The following is a 6,063-nucleotide window of genomic DNA, read 5'->3' on the forward strand; positions in this document are numbered from 1 at the left end:
CAAAGAGATCTGCAGATTTCCCTTCCTTTTTTGGGGTTTGGAGGTGCCCAGATGAGGCCCAGCTGTGAAGCAATGCAAGCTCTTGTGGGGCCTTGGGCCTTCTTTTGGATGTTCTGGGTCTCTTTGACCCAGCTGCAGTTTGTTAGGTAATTTTAGATTGCAAAAGGCCAGGTCATTCATATGCAAAAGCCTCTGAACACAGCTTGGGGTGGGGTCTTAGGGAATCAACAGGGCGGAGCAAACAGCTATGGCTGATCCTCAGCCCTGCCCTAAGAGGCCCTGGGTCTCAGTGTCCCATGGTAATCGCTGCAAGCACCTCTGAGAATAGTATGATTTTTAAAGTATTTTAAATGCATCTGATAAATATTTATCAGATGCATTTAAAATATTTTCTCTTGGATTTTTATTTATCTTTCAAGCTGCCCTTGAGTTCCACCTGATGCCAGACAGTCCCCAGAGACTCGCCCGGAACTGGAGTTCAGGGCCGTCGGGAGCTTGTGACTGAAAAAGAAAACCGCGTCCTCGGTTGTCAACCCTTTCCGCATGCACCTCCGTACCTCTGCACTTTACTTCTGCACCTCCTCTGGGTCTCAGTGTGCTTTTCTCTTTCCTTCTAGTTGAAGAATTTCCACTCAGCCAGCCTTCCTGTGGTTCTGGATGATGTCCGTTTCGTCTTTTATTTGTATTTTTAAAGTGGTTGTGCGAGTCAGCAATTTCAGGTGTTTACTTATGCCGCCATCTCGATGATTGTGCCCGCAACCCAGGTACATGCCCTTGACCAGAATCGAACCCGGGACCCTCCAGTCCGCAGGCCGACGCTCTATCCACTGAGCCAAACTGGCTTCGGCTTTTTGTTGATCTCTTAACCTCTTACCACCTGCCTTCCCTCATAGGTTGGACCATCTGTTTGATGCTTCGATGTCTCTGGTTCTGTTTTTGTTCATTAGTTTATGCTATTCATTATATTCCATAAATGAGTGAGATCACGTGATATTTATCTTTCTCTGACTGGCTTATTTTGCTTAGCATAAGAGCATCTCTTGTTTTGTTTTTTTTGTTTTGTTTTTGTTTTTTACCATTTTCATTGTTTCACTGCCTGTTCATCTTTTACCCCTTAAGAAAAATAGTCATTTCTCTATTTCCTGTTGACTGGTAGAAATCTTCTCTGTGTTATATTAACTTTTTATTTATCAGATGCATTTAAAATATTTTCTCTTGGATTTTCATTTATCTTTCAACTTTTTTTTCAGAGCAAAAGTTATGCTTTATGGAAAACACTTGTAACATTCCTATATAGGCACAAAACAAGAATGTTTACTATCAAAACGATTACACTACTAGAGCTCCTTGCCACTCAAAAAAATCTTATCATTTTCATATATTCATCTACAAAGAGACTTAATTGACAAAATAGTAAAACTAGTGAGTTTAGTAGCATGGCCAGATGTAAGATTAACAAATTATATAATATAACAACAATAACCAACCATAAAAAATGTCATAATCTCATTCACAATAAAAGTTTTGACATTTCTAGAAATAAATTTAACAGGAAACTTCAAGTCACATAGTATTTTAAAAAACCATACTATTTTAGAGAAAGACAAAAAGGGCTAAGGGCTTGATTAAATGGAGAGTTTTACCATGTCCATTAGTAGGAAGACTTAATATCATAGAGACCTAGGTTTTTGTTATATGTTAAATTCTAATTAAAACAGGACTTTTCATGGAACTTAAACTTATTTTTTTTAAATATATTTTATTGATTTTCTACAGAGAGGAAGGGAGCGGGATAGAGAGTTAGAAACATCGATGAGAGAGAGAAACATCGATCAGCTGCCTCCTGCACACTTCCTACTGGGGATGTGCCGGCAACCAAGGTACATGCCCTTGACTGGAATCGAACCTGGGACCCTTGAGCCCGCAGGCTCTATCCACTGAGCCAAACCGGTTAGGGCAACTTATTTTGTTTTGTGTTTTTCTTAATCCTCATCTGAGGATATTTTTTTCCATTGATCTTTAGAGAGAGAGGAAGGGAGGGAGGAGGGGTGTGAAAGAGAAAGAGAGAGATATAACTGGTTGCCTCCCAAACTGGGGATCAAACCTGCAACCAAGGTACGTGCTCTTGACTAGGAATTGAACCTAAGACCCTTAGGTCTGCAGGCCAATGCTCTAACCATTGAGAAAACTGGCCAGGGCTAAACTTATTTTAAAATTTACATGGAAAGCAATAATTGCAAGGAGAGGAAAAACCATTTTGGAATACACTGAGTTGGGGGAAAATAAAGCCATCAGTGATCTTTAATCAATTTAATGGTGTCAGTCTTTACACAGACTTTTAAAATTTTTTTTACCTAGTCAAATCTTCCTGTGGTTTTTGGGTTTTTATGACATGCTACTTCAAGATTATAAAAATATTTCCTTTTGGTATTCTTATACTTGTATATTTTTAGTTTATATCTTTGTGTCAGTTGCAGTTTATTTTTGTGTATGGTGAGAGGTAGTTAGAAATACCATACTTAACAGGGACCAATAGGTACTAGCCTAGAAGTCAGAAATCAGCAATCTAGGCTTGCTCCCATATTACCTTTGTAATCTTAGACAAGTTAATTCCATCTGGCCCAAGAGTCCTAATTTTGAAAATGAAGATAAATAAGTAAATAAATAAATATCTTTTCAGACTAATTTCTAGCACTACTATGAGGAAATAATGAGATTATAGATGAGAAGGCTTTGAGAAGAAAAAAATATTCTGCAAATCTTCTAAGTTATTAATATAGATTTTTTTTGGTTTATGCAAATCAAATGTTAGTGGAATGCAGTATTATTTTTCTGAACTTGAAAATTATTGATTCGCCAAGTGTTTATTGAGTGCCTTTGTGCAAGACCTGGGGGAAGGGAGGGGAGAGTGGGGAAGATGAAAACTTAACTTTTTCTTTTGAGTGCCTATTTTGTATTTGGTGCCTTTTAAATTTATTTCAGAGAGGAAGGGAGAAAGAGAGTGGGGGGGGAGAAAGAAACATCAGTGATGAGAGAGAATCATTGATTGACTGCCTCTTGTATGTCCCCCCCACTTGGGATCTAGCCTGCAACCTGGACATGTGCCCTGACTAGGAATTGAACCTGTGACCTCTGGCCTGGTTGATTTCAGAGAAGAAGGAAGAGGGAGAGAGAGATAGAAACATCAATGCTGAGAGAGAGTCATTGATCTGCTGCCTCCTGCATGCCCCCCACTGGGGAGCAAAACCACAACCCAGGCATGTGCCCTTGCCCGGAATTTAATCCGAAACCCTTCAGCCTGCAGGCTGACACTCTGTCCACTGAGCCAAACCATCTACGGTTTTGGTTCTTTTCTTAAAGAAGGCTAAGAATTAGTCCTCTACCTCACAATGGGTACTTAAAGAGAGTAGGCACCTCTCTATGAATGTGGGTGTTGAGTCAGTAGATACCATAGAAGCAGTGTTTTCATTTTCTAAGAAGCCTGGCTGAAAGGGCTTTAAGAGGCGCCTTCCCTAATCCATTTGCCCACAGGCAGGCCCCCTCCTGTGTGACCTTCCCAGACTTCCTTAGTATACACTTCTCTTAGGACCACTCCATCATTTATTCAAATGGTATTGTAATGAATACCAATTAGTGTTTTCCTGCACCAGCTTTAAGGAGAGCCTAAGTGTTTTTTCCTTTTTGAAGGCTCCTCTGGGCCAGTTGTACAGAGTTCATTAGCCCTGCCTATCCATCATAAACTTCAAATCTATTGTGGTGAGCATGCCTTCATTTTACCTGCCGGCTTCCCTTCTGGCCTTTTAGCTGACAACTAGTAAATACTCAGCCATGTTAGCTGAACTAGCTAAACCCAGTCCTTTCTCTGAGAGCCAGCTGGTCTCTGTGATAGAAATGAGCAGTATATGGCTACCTTTGTCACTCAGATCTTTGGGATGATAGTGGGTTGAGGAATTGGTGTATAGGGCATTGGTCGGCAAACTCATTAGTCAACAGAGCCAAATATCAACAGTACAACGATTGAAATTTCTTTTGAGAGCCAAATTTTTTTAACTTAAACTATATAGGTAGGTACATTGTTATTAATGTAATTAGGGTACTCCTAAGGCTTAGGAAGAGCCACACTCCAGGGGCCAAAGAGCCACATGTGGCTTGCGAGCCGCAGTTTGCTAACCACTGCCCTAGGGTCATTCCTTGAGCCTGGATCTTTGTGTATTTTGGAATTCTTGTTGCCCCTTAATTCCTTCTTAATCTTTTTTTGTTGTTTAAAAATAACCTTTATTTTAATTATGTAAGTAATTGAAGTTATCATATAAAATTATAAAAATATAGAGGCATATAAATAAGAAAATAAAAATTTTAATTCCAATACCCCAAAATAACCACAGTTAATATTGTGAAGTCTTTCCCCATCTTTTTTAGTCTTTTTGTATAGAGAGTGACTGCTAGTAGCTATGGGGTTTCTTTTGGGGACGATGAAAATGGTCTGGAATTAAATACGTAATCAGTGCACAACTTGTGAATAAATTTTTCAAAACCACTGAGTTGTATTCTTTAAAAGGGTGAACTTTATGAGCTTTTATTTTTCTAAAAATGTTTGTAGATACATGCACACAGTATTGTCTTTTTCTGAACTGAAATTTACAGTATTTTTGCTCCTTTATTGCTGTGTTTCAGCATGTTTTCTAAGAATAAGAATGTTCTCTTAGCCCTAGCTGGTTTGACTCAGTGGATAGAGCATTGGCCTGCCGAGGAAGCGTCTCCGGTTTGATTCCTGTCAAGTTGCAGGCTTCATCCTGACCCTGGTCAGGGCGCATGTGGGAGGCAACCAATCGATCTGTCTGTCTCTCTGTCTCTCCCCCTCCTTTCTACTCTTTCTAAACATCAATGGAAAAATATCTTTGGGTAAGGATTAACAAACAAACAAACAAAAGAATGTTCTCTTAGCCCTGGCCCGTGTGGCTCAGTTGGTTGGGTGTCGTCCCATGCACCAAAAGGTTGCTGGTTTGATTCCAGGTCAGGGCACATGCCTTGGTTGTGATTACAAAATCCGAATTCATAAGGTGAGTCACACTGAAATCCACAACCACATGAAATTGCACCAATGTTCCCAAATGTGGATTGGCTCTTAACCGGTTAAAAATGCCGATACCGGTTAAAAATGCAAATTTTGTAATCAAAGAAAACACGATAATTTCAAGAGAAACATCAAAAGTGCTTTATTCAAAGTAATGTCCATCACTAGCTTCATATTTCCCCCATCTTTTAGGTAATTTGTAGATACCGTCCCAATAGAACTTTTCTTGTTTTGAGGCAAACCATTCAGAGACCCAATTTTCCACTTCTTCGTATGTTTTGAAGTGCTGCTCAGAAAGTGCGTGTGCCATTGATCGGAACAAATGGTAATCTGAAGGAGCTGGTCACAAGGCTTTAGCTGCACCCTGACTCTCAAATTTGCTTTCTATTCTAGCATCTCATCAGAGCTCGGCCTGACCTCCTCCCATATGAGTATCTGTAGCCCCAGGACACCTCCACGTGGATGAGTGTTTCCAAGAAATAGGCATTTACTTTCCCTCCAGCTTCCCCTTTCTGCACCCTAATTTTTTTAGGGGGGATGATTATTTTTCCAGTCACCCAGGCCTGAAACCCCAAGGTTATCTTTGACTCTTCCTTCTCCTCCAATGTAGATTCCGTATGTGTTGAATTCAGTGCAATCTAGTGAGTGGCCACGCCTGCAGCTTCCTGTATCTGTCCTTTCCTACGGACACCATTCTATTCCAGTGTGGACCACCTCTTGTCTGGTTTATGGCAACAGCCTATTACTTCTGCATCCTGCTGCTCGACACTGGTCTTTGGAGAGCATCAATTTCATCACATTTTTCTTGACACAGAATCTTTCAGTGACTTCCCATTTTCTGCAGGAAAAAATTTAGATTCCTTGGCCTGGCTGGCGCTCCAGGCTCCCTATAATCTTGTGCAGCTGTGCTCCTGTATCACTCTTTTTTTTTTTTTTTAAATATATTTTATTGATTTTTTACAGAGAGGAAGGGAGAGAGATAGTTAGAA

The 6,063-nt window shown here is 40.1% G+C and overlaps 1 protein-coding gene across 2 annotated transcripts in view; it reads left to right on the forward strand.

Annotated features, from left to right (window-relative positions):
- Positions 1-6,063, forward strand: part of CSAD (cysteine sulfinic acid decarboxylase) — a 22,450-nt gene that overhangs the window by 4,130 nt on the left and 12,257 nt on the right. The gene's annotated exons all lie outside the window — the stretch shown is intronic.

This window comes from Myotis davidii, unplaced genomic scaffold (assembly GCF_000327345.1).
Source record: "Myotis davidii unplaced genomic scaffold, ASM32734v1 scaffold233, whole genome shotgun sequence".
In the NCBI taxonomy this organism is placed as follows: Eukaryota; Metazoa; Chordata; class Mammalia; order Chiroptera; family Vespertilionidae; genus Myotis; species Myotis davidii.